Below are 13,783 nucleotides of genomic sequence, written 5' to 3'. Positions count from 1 at the left end.
ACTTTAGGGAAGGACTGTTAGCAATGGGAGATCACGCAGGGGTTGTGTGCGCCTTTGATTCTGGTTCTGCCCCTCTGCTCTGGAGACCCCCCTGCAGTGCTGCCTCCAGCTCTGGAGCCACCAACAGAAGGACATGGACCTGTTGGAGCGGGGCCACGGGAGGCCCCGGAGAGGCTGGGAGGGGTGTAGCCCCTCTGCTGGGAGGACAGGCTGGGAGAGTTGGGGGGGTTCAGCCTGGAGAAGAGAAGGCTCCGGGGAGACCTCAGAGCCCTTTCCAGTGCCTGAAGGGGCTCCAGGAGAGCTGGGGAGGGACTCGTCATCAGGGAGGGGAGCAATAGGATGAGGGGGAACGGTTTTAAATTGAAAGAGGGGAGATTTAGGTTAGATATTAGGAAGAATTTTTTAACTGTGAGGGTGGTGATCCCCTGGGGCAGGTTGCCCTGAGAACCTGTGGCTGCCCCATCCCTGGAGGTGTTCAAGGCCAGGTTGGACGGAGCTTGGAGCAACCTGGGCTGGTGGGAGGTGTCCCTGCCCGGGGCAGGGGGTTGGAACTAGATGGTTCTTAAGGTCCCTTCCAACTCTAACCATTCTAGGCTAACAGATGCTAAAAATTAGTTGCAGTTTCTCTCAGCACCTCTAGCCCAGTTTGGTTGCCCTCGTGCCTGTGCTGCTGCAGCCCTGGGAGTCTGACTCCCAGCTGGGTTTTGAGAAGCTTTCCTCAGATGACCAGCCAGTTCTGTGGAGCGGTGGCTGGAGGGGGTCAGCTGCACTCTGGGCCTAAGAAGGGCATCTGCTGGGTCAGCACGTAGCTCTCCCCGCAGAGCTCAGGTTGAAGTCCAACGCTGATGCAGGAAGGTTCGTGCTCTGCTCCCCAACAGGGATCCGCACGACTAGCTAAAAGAGGTCATTGTTTTATTTCCATTTTTATAACCATAGAAAATGCTGCATGTTAGATGATTTGCAGTTGTCTTCAGAGAAACAAAAGGGCAGTAAGCTGTCTCTCTTTCAAAAAGTTAAATTACTTTCATATGTGTCAAAGAAACCAATTACTAGCAGCAGGCCCGCTTCAACTCTTCTTATTTACTCCCCAGAGATGTTGTATTTACCCAGTATCTCTCATCTTAACTCTATAGAAAACACAAGACCTATCGGTGTTGAAGGCATCGTAAACCGCAGTAGGTGATTCCTCCAATACGTAACTACTGCGTGACGAGTTCGTAAAGCACTTGCACATCTTCTCGCTTATGCGTGCGAGGGTTAGTTGCGCGTTGGCTGGGAATGCCGTCTTCCTTCTCCAGCCCACCGTGCGGTGGAGGCTGGCCGGGTTCTCGGCGATAGCTTTCAGCCCACGAGCGTGAGCCTTATGGGCAGGTTGCAAAGCTCTTTTTAATTGGCAAGTCATTTTGGAATGACTCGAGTGAAACATGGTAGAAAGGCATGGAGTTTTGTGATGGCCAAAAGAAGTATTTGGAGCGCACGGGAAGGAGAAACAACCCAGGGCAGAAATCAGCCCCGTGACTGTCGGTGTTAGGATGCGCTTTACCCGCGGGTCAGGATCCCTCTAGGTCGAACAACTGCTCTGTGCCTTGTCCCCCTTTACCCTTCACCCCCCGACAACTCTGGCAAATGTACAAGTTGCACTTTTTTTGTGTTTTATGAATAGTTATAGACCAAAATACTTACTGGTGTCAGCAGAAAAAAGTGTGTGCTTCCTAACTAATGTTATAGGACAGCATGTGGAAAATAACTTGACCTGTTACACTATGAGTAGCTGGAGAGGGAAACCTTACTTCACTGCGTCTGGTTTATTGGGCATAGGCTATTTTACATATAAAATCAATACAGAATACAAAAAATGTGATGACTGACATTTACAGTAAAAAAATGTAAAAATGCATTTTGACCTATATTTGCACTAGCAGTTATCTCCGCTGCGTACACGTCCTCGTGGCTTTCCACCCCTGGGCAATTTGGAGGTGGCTCTGAGGGAAGGGTCAGTGCATGTGTGCCCTCTGTAGCTCCACATGCAGGAATTCATGCCATCAGAGATCCAAGAGCCTGAAAAAAATCCAGCATGAGAAAAGGCAGCTGAAGGCAGCTAGTTCTTCTAAAGTATCTTGAAAGGGTTGGTCATACAGAGTCCATTCCTCTTCTAAGAGGTTCCTTCTTTTTCAGTGTTTTCCTCCCGGTAAGAAAGCTCTTCTGGCTTTCAGATTTTCTGTTATGTTTCTTGTATCTCCATCAGAAAAAGACAAATATTTTCACTCCCTTTGGCACAGTCCACAACTCATCCTATTTCAACCAGTTCAGCAACTCAAGATTTCTTAAAGAAACTAAGTACTGCAGGATCAAATTTAACACAATTAGGACATCATCCAGAAAAAAAAAATTACATCACTGCCTCCAAACTGAAAAGCGCATATTAACAAAAAATACATTTCCACATCATGCTTTCCATATATGTGTCTGATTGCAAAAAACACTACCTTATAAAGCAGATTATAAAGTTAATTAACTGTGGTTCCAAATTTTGTATTTGCTCACATTTTCTTTTTTGTTTAAAGGAAAAAGAAAGTGTCAATTTATTTGTTTTTTTTCTTTTACCCTGGAGTGTATTTAATTTTGTGTTGTGTGTGACACACAGATTACATCGCCTGCCTATTTATTTTTGTGCATATACAGTAAATGGGTTTTGCATGGTAATTAACGGTGCTGCTAAACCTTTCATCGTTGTGAAGACGGAGCTTCAGGTTTTGGGGTCTGACACTTAAGTCACCCTCAACAGAAACTAAATCTGTACATTCAATTTTGCAGGGACCAGACGGACTGCCAGTAGCAGGATGTTGGCATAAGGTACGGTAATAATACTAATTGTGTGTCCTTGAGCGGGTCCTGACTAATTTTGTTTGCTGCATGGTGGTCGTTTGTACCGCTGCCCTCCCTGTAAGCGCCGGGCCGTGTGGCTGGCAGACGTAACGCCATGCCCCGGCAGAGCCCGATTCCGTCTCGCTTCGTGTCGTGTCCCCCCCCAGCTGTAGCCTGGTGCTAGGAAGACCGCTCCAAAAACTGGCTATGCGTGAAAACCCATTCTCGTTAGCAATGCCTTTTTTCCAGGCTTGGTCAGGCTTGGCCTTATTATGGCAGTTATTAAGGCAGTTTAGGAACCCCTCACGCTCGGGGGACTTATACCATACCCTCTAGCTGAGACTTTTCCAGCGGGTTCCCCCTTTCTCGCAGAATTACAAATCATTTATCTCCAAAGAACGACTCTTCTGCCATTGTAATTATAATCCACAACCACTACACTGCTTTGGTGCTCGAATCGGTAAATCGGGGTGGATGTGGTCAGGTTTGGTACTGTCTCAGGCACCCAAAAGAGCCGGGGGTTGTAAGTGCCAGAGGCAGCCCAGGAGAATGAGGAGAGACGGGTGTGCGTCCCCCTCGTAAGATGAGGATCTGATCCGGACTCGTAGGAGGACGCTGTAACCTCATTCTCCGACAAGGGTATGACACTGAAGCCGAGTGGAATTACTACCCCCGTTTCAAACGTGTGGTATGTGGACACAGAGCGAGTTAATAGCCAGCCCGTTACTAACTGGTTGCAAACCCTCGGTTAGAATGCGAGCACACCCTTAGCGGGTAACAGTTTTTAATTCCATGGTGAGTCGTTTGGATGTACTGTTAATATGAAAAGAAATCTGAATGCCAATCCTTATAGCATTAACAATAAGATTAGTAAGCGTAACGAACGGACCATTTCTCTTTGATTAAAATCTTTGTCTGTGTGTTCTTTTTCAGTGATCTCTAAGCATGAAGCGCAATATGTAAATAATGTGATATATTTTGATCTTTTTAATTTTTGTATAAAAAAAGGAAAAAAAAAAACTTTCAACAGTAATATATTGACCTTTTTTTATACTGGATTCTGTCATTTACGGACTTTGAAAATATTGTAAAGCTCCCAAACCCGTAAGATACGCATGATAACATCAGGATTTGATAAATTCAATGACAGTAGCTGGGAATGAACAGTATTCACTGCTAACGTGGCTGCGTGAACTAACAGTACTGAGACAGCGTGTTGCCTCGTGTGCCTTATCGCATGAAGGAGGGAGAAATCCCTACTCTAATTTGGCTCTCAACTCTGTGTTTGCATTGCCCATGCACATGTAAAAGGGTGAAAAAAACTGGCTGAAAACAAAGAAGAAAAAAAGGATGCAGCCCTAGAAATGAGAAGCTGCTGTATACCATCTGGGCAAACAAGAGAAGGACTTGCAGAGGAAACAAAGCCAACCTCCTTTCGTTGCTACCCGCTGTTGATATGATGGAAATAGCAATTTTTTTGGCTAAACGGAACAACCTTAACTACCTGTGGATATTTCCACTACTATCCAAGAAAAGCGCTTTTTTTTTTTTTTCTCCCCCAAGAGGAAGCACCTCTGGGTCATGTTGGGGCTGTGGCTGAAGATGTACAAGCGCTTTGTTACTGTGGAACCCAAATTCCCCAAGAAACCTCCACTGCAAAATTTCAAAACACAAAAACACAGTAATACTTTCAGCGTAGAGAGTTGCAGGACACGGAGGGCTCTGCTGAAGCCTATTTTTTAAACAACAGAGCACACAATGTTGCTGTTGGAGTTCCCAAAACCTGGCAGTTTGGAGTATTTAATTGTCTTGGTTTGTAGGGTTCAATTTGTGTTTGATTTTTCTTGGTTTACGTGGTTTTAATTGTAAACTCTGTAACTCTGCACACTGCTCTTGTCCTCTTCCTTCTCTCCCCTTTTTGGGTCTTTCTTTAAATTATCTCATCCCGGGCACATCCCATGCAGAGCAGGGTAATGAATAAAAGGAGGATTACGATTTTGATACCTGCATATGGCATTAAGTGAGACCAATTAAAAATTTGCAAACTACTCCACTGTTCACGCTTTTAAAGATATTGAAAAAAATTGAGATTGTGCAGTAAAAGGCCATAAAAAATTATTTCAGGGAAGAAGAAAATGGCTTACAGCTGAGTCTGTACAGCTTACAATGAAGATCAAGAGGCAATCAGATTCCTTTACAGGGAGGAGATGCTTTATATTAACAAGTTCTTAAATGGAACAGAGAAGGATGTACAAATATCCATCTGACGTGTGGAAGCTGAAACTACACAAAATCAAATCAAGTAAGCCATGGATTTTCAATGGTGAGACGGGTTAATCCTAACCAGACCAGTGATGTAATCCCCATCACTGTAATGCCTTTTTGATTTAACAGATCATTTCTGGAGGAAATACTTGAGCCCAATACAAGTTGCTAGGCTCTGTGTAGGAGTCCTAAGTGAAATTAAGAGCCTGACCATGGTATCAAACCAGATGATGTAAGGGCTCTTTGTGGCCTTGATCTTCGAGAATATAGAAGGGACTCATTTTTGGTGTATTGAGTAGATCCAAACCCTCTGTTAGATCCTTGTTCCACTGGATTTCTTATGGCAGCTACTGCCAGAGAGGACACGAGGGAGGGATGTGACTGTCCAGGGGCAACCTGCCCTGTACGAGCCGACCTAGCACAAGGTAGTTCTTGCTCCAATATTCTGAAGAACAGTAGAACATGCTTAGTGCTCCACGCAGGTAGGGTGATGTTTGACTGATGTCTGTGATTTCTGGTCTGTGCCTGGGTCCTAGTTGTCCTTGAGCTTACGCTTTTAGTCAGCTGGGAGCATTTGTTATCTGCTGGTCAAGGCTGAAATGGCCATCAAGCTTGGTAGATGTGGACACACAAGATTTATGGCTGTAGGCAGTGAACTTTTGTTACCTGTCTTTGTTAGCTGCTTAGGGTCGTACACCTACGCCCTGCTTGCTTTGTGGTCATACTCTGCACCTTTACCAGTTACTGACCGTTTTCTCGGTCACCATATAGATTCAATCGATGTAAATTCAGATCAACTAACAAATCAAGAAACAAGAATTATGTAACTCAAAACAGCAATGAAAATGCATTTTTATTTACTTCCATTTCATGTTGTTAGCTATCACTTTTGGTGTAGGGGTTTTTAAAGGCATAAGGAGCAGCTGAACAAGCTCCCACTGGCTTTTAGTGCTTTTGAAAAACCCCTTTACTGTCCCAAATTAAAGCTAAAAATCTTCTTCTGTGGAAGGCTGAAGGCAAATCTCTCATTGACGTCACCGGGAAGAAGATCTGTAATTGTTCCCTTAACGTACAGTTGCTCTTCCCATCTCCCCCAGTCGTCTCCAAACTAAAAGCAATTCACTACTCCAAACCACGCTGTGGGCTTCTACACTCAAATTCCTGCACGTGTCCTGTTCATGGAACCTCTATCGATATCAATGAGAGTTCAGTCCCCAGAATGACTGCAGAAAGCACAAGAATCTGGAAGTGTCCACAAACAATCTACAATGCAGATAGAAAAGTCTTGTTTTACATACGCTGGCAAAAACTAAACAGCTTTCTATCTAGCTCCTACTTGAAGAAGTTTGATATCACTGAAGCTACAAGACAAGCTAACCTCCAAAGCTTATGAAATTATATTAAAATTTATATTTTCTCTGAGGAAATACCCCGAAGTCCTATTATCTTCAGGTAAACAAGTCAGTATTCCGTCTTCAACTTGTGGAATATCCAGTGCTTGTAGGCATCAACTGTGACCACTGCCAGGCCTGCAAAACATTGATACAGAATACCAGAACAGTGCTTTACCTATAGCTCTAACCGCTCTGCACGGCAGCCGTCCCCCTCCCAACACAGAGCCTCTGCTGCCGCAGAACCCAAGACATTTGCTCATAATGAAGGAAGACAACTCTTTTGAACCTACTAAACCTCTTTACTGTGGTTGTTCTTCCCCGTCCCCGAGGCGCAGCCTTGACCACTCACGCCATTTCCATGCCGGTCAAGGAGGAAGGCTAGAATTACGTTCCTAGCCCAGGACCACGGCTGGTATCTGTACCCATCAGCGCTACCGCCTCAGCTGCCAAACTTCTCAGTGATCATCTCGAAAACTCCCAGGCAAATGTCCTCTCTGCATTGCTTTATTCTGCGTCCTGAACGTGGCGAGTCCAGCACACACAAAGGACATCCATCTATGCACCTGCAGCAGGTCTGGTATGTTCAGGACATCTGACTTTACTGCGCACGTACAGCTCGGCAGCCCGTCTGCAGGAGCTTCGCTGGACTTCTGCTGCCGTCATTTCCATTAGAAACGCCGGCAGGTATTGGATGCTGTGCCTATTGCCATGTCGGCTATGAGGACAGTAGATCCCCAAGGATCTGCTGGCGGTACATCTAGCCTACCAACCCCGTCCATCACCAAAGCCGCTGAGACCCGTGGAAAGCAGAGCTCCCGGGAACAGAGCCAGGTACCGACCCCAGGGCAAGGCTGTGGCTGGGACCCGCACTCCCAGTCCTCCGCTGAGATCAGTCCATTTGGCCTTTATATTCTGAATTCGCTGTTTCTTACTGATCGTATTGTGCCGATCAACAGACTGTATTAGGGGAACTGTTGATTTTTGTATCGATTGCACAGCACCCAAGAGGAAATCTGTTTAGACTCCCATGTGCCTTCCACATACGTATTTAGAATAGTGGGTTATTTAAATCGTTTCAGAGCAGTCATGATCTTACTGGGAAGAGTTAAAAGAAGATGTGCTTTGCTCAGCAAATTCATGCCAGACCAGTTGATTATTTTCTCCTTCCATATGAAAATGTTTATGTGGGTCTTTTTGAATACTTTGAGTTTGCAAATAGCTCACAAAGATAAAATTTACTACTAGGTAGTACTGGCAGTCTCACTCAAAACTCAGTAATTATCTCAGCCTCTCACAAAACGTAGTGCGTTTTTTTTCCCCCCTAGGAAATAGCTCTCTTTTTCTGGTTTGCGAGAATGTAAGATTGTTGTACAAGAATTCAGAGATGCAGCTAAATGTTACCACTAGATGTCAGTAGCAATAAAGATGATTGACAGGGAGGTTGCTAATGCTCATGAAATGTAGGTCACTCTGAGACTGAGCAATTGATTCATCTTGATCACTAAAATATTTAGTATGTTAGCTGCACAGATTCATCAGTAGACATTCTGGGTAACACACTGAAGTTACTGATCTTGGGGGAATCCGAAGCCCAGCCAAATTTATGTTTTATCTTTGTTTTCTAGTTTACAAAGCAAAATTCCTTAGTCTAATTTAACCTACCATGAAAGCATGGTGATTGCCATGATGTTAAGATAACCGCGTCTGCCTGCTGCCCAGGAGCAGCCAATAAGCAGCTTTCTTTAAGGTTTGTTCTATTTAAAATTGTAGCTGATGATCATCTTCCCCATTACTACCAACATCCTCTCTCTAACATATATCGCAGCCTAGTCCGTTTTGGAAGCAAAGTTCCCAAACTGAGTCCCTGAGGGCAGAAGAACTCACGTGAAACCCCTAAAAAGTTTTTGAGCCCCAAGGCTCTGCAGGCAGGGCTGCTTTGCCCCAAGACATGGCAAATGCATTAGATGACGAGGGCCGGAGCTGCTGCTCGCCCCTGTTGTGTTGGTCCTGGTCCCGGGTGCTCCAGGGGTGGTGGTGATGCTGCACCCCACTGCAAGCATGGGGAGCGCTCCCTAGAGCTTCTGGGGGGAATGGATTGGGGGGGGACGGGGGACGACACACGGACGGACGGACATGGCCAAATAACCCCCATGTCAGTAACTGCAGTGCTCGCAGCGTGCTGGCAGCTCGAAGGAGCCCTTGCCAGAGCGTGAACCCGATGATTTGGCCTGTGCTGATGGGGGCAGGTGAGATTCATTAGAGTTCTGCAGCTGAAACGGGCTCGGCCAGCGAGTTCAGGAATCTTTCTCTGGGTTATGAAACAGGTGGCAGAGAAAACCCAGTCTGATTCCAAACTGAAACTGTTTCCAAGCCTTAATGCACTGGGATTTCAGTTTTGGTTTGGTTTTTTTTCTAAAAAAAAATAATCAAGACACTGCCACCTGCTTTGTTTCATTCTCATGGGGGGAGCCGCCTTTCTTGTATACACTGCTTCTAACACTTGCTGTATATATAATGGTGATGAATTTACTTCCGTATGAATTTTTCTCCTGTGTATTTAAAAATAAGAAAGTTTCTTCTAACGGTAACAGACTTTCTGATGTGGTTTCTTTTTAGGAAACCAATAGATTAAATATTTAGGTGAGCTTTTGTCTTCTGTAATTTCATTAACTCAGTATTTGAAATCCTTAAGCAAAGCGGTGAAACGCGTGCTGAGGTTTCAAGCAGTTCATGCCATCCTGTGCAATGATGGGAAGTAATCCATGCAGAACAACGCGGGTCACTACCCGTGGTTTTAAGGTTGCCATAGCAACCCACTACCCAGGAAGCATGTTTTGATGACCAAGGCTTTCACAGCAGAAAGCCTGTGTCCTAGTTTGGCTACTTTCTTCTCTTCCCCCCACGGTAAAGCTCAGTGTCCCGTTTCAGCTGCTGTACCCGAGCCCGACAGGGTTGGCTGTAATAGCGCTGAACGAGACGACGGCAGCAAAGATCCCAGTCTGCAGTGTTCGCTGTCTCTGAATTTTTGATACGTAGCACATGGTTTTGCAATCAGCCAAATATAGTGAACTCTTGGGCCAGAATGAAAGAACTCACCCATTTGTAATGCATAGCTTAATTAAAACATTAAGATGCCAGAAATTTCCAGCTTTATTGTAATGGTAAATAACTGCCTTTGGTCAATATAACTGTGCCTTATTAGCCTGTAAATTTAGTATATATTATAAAGGAGTATTAGAGCTTAGATTTCCTGGTCATTGAATACTGATTTACTGCTGCCCTCTAGAGGAGATTTTTTTTTTAAGGAGAAACAAATTTCAAGCTAGGACAATTTTTTGTAAATTATATGCCGTGACACTGTCCCTTAATTGACAGCACACACAGGGATGGGCACACTTTGCATAACTATAGGGTTTGAATAGATATTTGTAAAACAGGAATGCATAGATAGAAACATAAATCTTTTTTCTAAATCTGGTATTTCTTTCATGGGAAATACCATCATATTCTGACTTCTTTTGGTTTTTTTAGTCCCACTGTTGCCCAGACAATTTAAAGCATCATACAAATAAAATCTATCTGTAGTAGGTTACCTGTCAAGTTTCCATTTTTAAATTTTAAAGCACGGAAGCTTTAAATTTTTTACTTTACAGACCGCAGATTTATATTTAGGACATGCAAAACTATTAATAACAAGAAATTATAAAAATATACATGTCCCCAAACCACTTATCCTGGACAAATACTGCGGGTACCTGGCTGAATTCAGAACAATGAGCTTGGTGCCAGCTGGCACTAGCTTAGCTGGGAGTGTCCTCAGTAGGTGTCCAAGGATGGAGTAGAACCTCGGTACTGCTTTATTTCATTTGAAGCTCCCGAGTTTTACCTGTTAAGTATCTGCTGACGTGCCTAGTAGCAGAGCCAGCCTTCCAGTTGTTTAACCAGGCAGATTTTTAAGTGAGAGGTGAAGAGTCTGGATAGATTTCAAGAGGCTTAAGACACTTTTGCATGCCAAGGCAATCACTGTGGCATATACTGACCTTGGCAACCTTACAGGACAGCATTTACATAAGAATATTTCTTGGACCCATTTGCAATAGTGATTTAAAAAACAAAACAAAACATCTGCTTACTCTAGTTAGTCCAATCTCACTGTCATTTACTGGAGTCACCTGCCTTTTAATTGTGTCCCTGACACTGCCACGAACCTGACCGTAATCAGTACAGTTTGAAATACTTCACAGCTCCGCTTTGGGGAATCTATTGCAGACTGAAGCAAACCAGTGAGTAAAAAAAAATCAATTTCCTAAACTTTGCTTTCCTTGATTATCACTTGCATGTGTAAGCTAAAAATTACTTCTAGTATTTTCGCGTCCCCTGGTGAACTACTGCAACTTTTCCATATGCCTGTGTACCGTTAGATGGCACAGCAAAAGGGATGTCCAAGTATTGTGTAGTCTGCAGCTAAAGTAAGTGCCGAAAACCTGTCACTTAGAAATGAATGGAAGAAGGACTTAATAGATTGTGTGACTCTATACTACTGTAGAGAGCCTGGGGAAAACCACAGGAAAGCTGGGAAACATGAGTTTTCAATGCATAAGAAGTGGCATTATTGACAACAGAGTGGAGTAAGAAATACATTATTAACATTTGAGGTTTTCCTATGTCTTAGGACAACAATCAATCCCTGTTTGCTAAGTTCTGGTAGAAGTTGCCTCATAGTTGTGCAGTTTCATGGAACAGTCAGCTCATTTGTGTGTCTGTGTGTGGTTTCTTATATAATGTAGATATTAACAAACAGAAACTTAAAATGGAGATGTTCCAATGCCACTAATACCACTTGCTGCTTTCTTACGTGCTGTTAAGCACTGCATCGTATGCTTAAGTTTGAAAAGTGCGTTTTACATGATGTTATTAAGTATAAGTGGGTGCATATCAACTTCCATTTCTGCAATTACATCAAAAAATTAGGACCTGGTTTTGCAAAGCAAAAGCACCCACGTTTACCCACTAAATTTCCAAATTAAGCAGAAAAGGTAGTAAATTGTTGTCAGCTAGAATAAGAGTTGGAGTCCTGTGCTTGCTGGTTCGCTTCACAGACAGAGTGCACTTTTATAGACAATTTTGTAATGTAGCAACTTTCTGCACTACTATTTGGGCTTCTTTTTTCTGGTATCTTAAAAAAAATCAAAATTATTAAATCTAACAAATATTCAGTGCAAAATACCACAGTCAAAACTGAAAGCCACCTGCTCTGTTGTATTAAATTACTTTGGACATAGAAATATTTTTAAACTGGCATGTTGGCTAGCATTTCTGAAACAACGTAATTTGAGAAACTATACCTGCTGGTATTTAAAATCGAAACGAAAAATCTCGTTTATTTGTATACAGTTTAGAAAAATACATGCAACACGTGCTTTATCCGTCCGTATTTGTTTTGAAATTATGCTGATAGGGCTTAATCCTCTACACCATGTTATGCAAGTGTCCCTTATTTGTGTGAGTGGTTGCATCACTCCAGTGAGGCTGTTCAGAGGAGAAAGGGCTGTTTGCATGTGTGTGCAGTTTGGACACCTTGCAAAAATTAGTTTTGTTTTGAATGTATTTACATGGTATTTTATACAAAGCTGACTAAATCTCTGTAAAATGTATCACCTTTTTAAAAAGAAATATATATAGGTATTAAAAATACAGAAAATGTACTTAACATCTCTATTTGCAAACTCTTTGTGATTTTTAGTCATGTATGTGCCACGAAAAGTATTCTATTTACTCATTTCTTTGGGGAACAACTACTTTAAAAATGAAGGCATTAATAACAGTATTTCTTATCCATTGTTTTAACATGTTAAAATGGTATTATTAGTACTGCATCATGTATTTCTAGTTTAAAGCTGTAATGGACAGTACATTAGCTTGAGACCTCCAAAAATATTTTTTTCTTGTGCTTTCTGTAATAAAAGCAAAGACTAGATTTTTAAAAATGGTCTCTCTGTACAGATTGCTTTTACAATTGTGTGAATATGTATAATGAACTCTGCATTTGTAACCAAGAATAAACTTTCCAAATTGTAAATGTTCAGGTTGTTATTATAAATAGCTACTAAATACCTTAACCAGACAAGAGTTCAAATAAAGATTAACAGCCATTATTAACTCTTCCTCCACTGTCTTTTTGTTACTTAAAACCTGACTTTTACAGAACAACTGAGTTTGATGTGTTATGTTCAATCTAATTTTAAGTGCATAGCAGTTTGGTTTTGGATTCTCCGTATTACACAAAAATTGTTCCTGTGTTTATCAAGTAACTGCAATGAGAGATAATTATTGGTGGCTTATATAGTCAACAAAGTTGTCTGTCAAGCGTGTTGTTTTGAAAGGGTCTGCTTAATATTCTAGTCTCAACAGATGTCAGTTTAAAACAAAAGAATGTGAACATCTACTTGGAAGGAAGAAAAAATCTGGCATGTTTTAGAATGAGGCTTGATGAGTTTATGAACTCAGTTATGGGATACAACACTCGTGATGGCAGAGGACTCAACCCAGCCCAGAACATCCGTTCTGGTTCTTTATCTTCCTACTTTTCTGGAAATAATTCCCATCAAACAGGAACGGAGGAATGACCGTTCTAATCTGACAATAGCATTTCCTCTTTTAATCCCAACTACTGCCTATCCTTGAACTGGCTCTCAAGTAGGCAGTCAGGTCTACCTATCTGTCACCAACCAAACACAACAGTGCACCAATAGACATGGTTTGGGTTTACTTTTGCTTAAATAGTGAAGTATGTGTTGAACTCTAACAGCGAGGCAACCACCTCAAATTATCTTCAACTGTAAAAGAAACTTCCTCGATGTGTAAGTATTTCAAAAGGGAGAGTGTTACCATATAGCTGTAATAGTGATCCTGAAAAACCTGTTACAACCTCTGCGGTACCTGCTAACCGCGTGGGCCGTGGGGCCGTATGCCATCACCACCGGTGGAACACCACCGCGAGGTGGTTCCCACGTGAGCTGCCAGCAGCCTCTCCCCCATTCACGCTGCGGGACGGTGGGAGATGAAGTCACCACCCCGATGCTGTAAGCGCGCGGTCCAGCCTCGCAGCCGGAGGAGCCCGAAACACCGGTGAGTGAGCCACTGTTCTACTCCTTGCCAAATCCTCCTGCCTTAAAGCTGTGTTTCGGCAGGGTGGGGGGCTGTGATGGGGGAGGTGCCCGGTCGCAGGGGGGCTGGAGCAGACGCCAGCCACGCCCACA

The 13,783-nt window shown here is 43.1% G+C and overlaps 1 protein-coding gene across 1 annotated transcript in view; it reads right to left on the bottom strand.

Moving 5' to 3' along the window:
• Positions 1-5,949: 5,949 nt before the first annotated feature.
• The window catches only part of HNRNPAB (heterogeneous nuclear ribonucleoprotein A/B), a 22,893-nt gene continuing 15,059 nt past the window's right edge, over positions 5,950-13,783 (bottom strand). The window contains exon 7 of the mRNA XM_009891187.1: positions 5,950-6,659. The gene's annotated coding sequence lies outside the window, so the exon portion shown is untranslated. The remainder of the gene's footprint in view (positions 6,660-13,783) is intronic.

This window comes from Charadrius vociferus, unplaced genomic scaffold, assembly GCF_000708025.1.
Source record: "Charadrius vociferus isolate BGI_N301 unplaced genomic scaffold, ASM70802v2 scaffold370, whole genome shotgun sequence".
In the NCBI taxonomy this organism is placed as follows: domain Eukaryota; kingdom Metazoa; phylum Chordata; class Aves; order Charadriiformes; family Charadriidae; genus Charadrius; species Charadrius vociferus.
The sequence above is the reverse complement of the archived record's forward strand: the minus strand, read 5'-3'. Positions and strand labels throughout refer to the sequence as shown.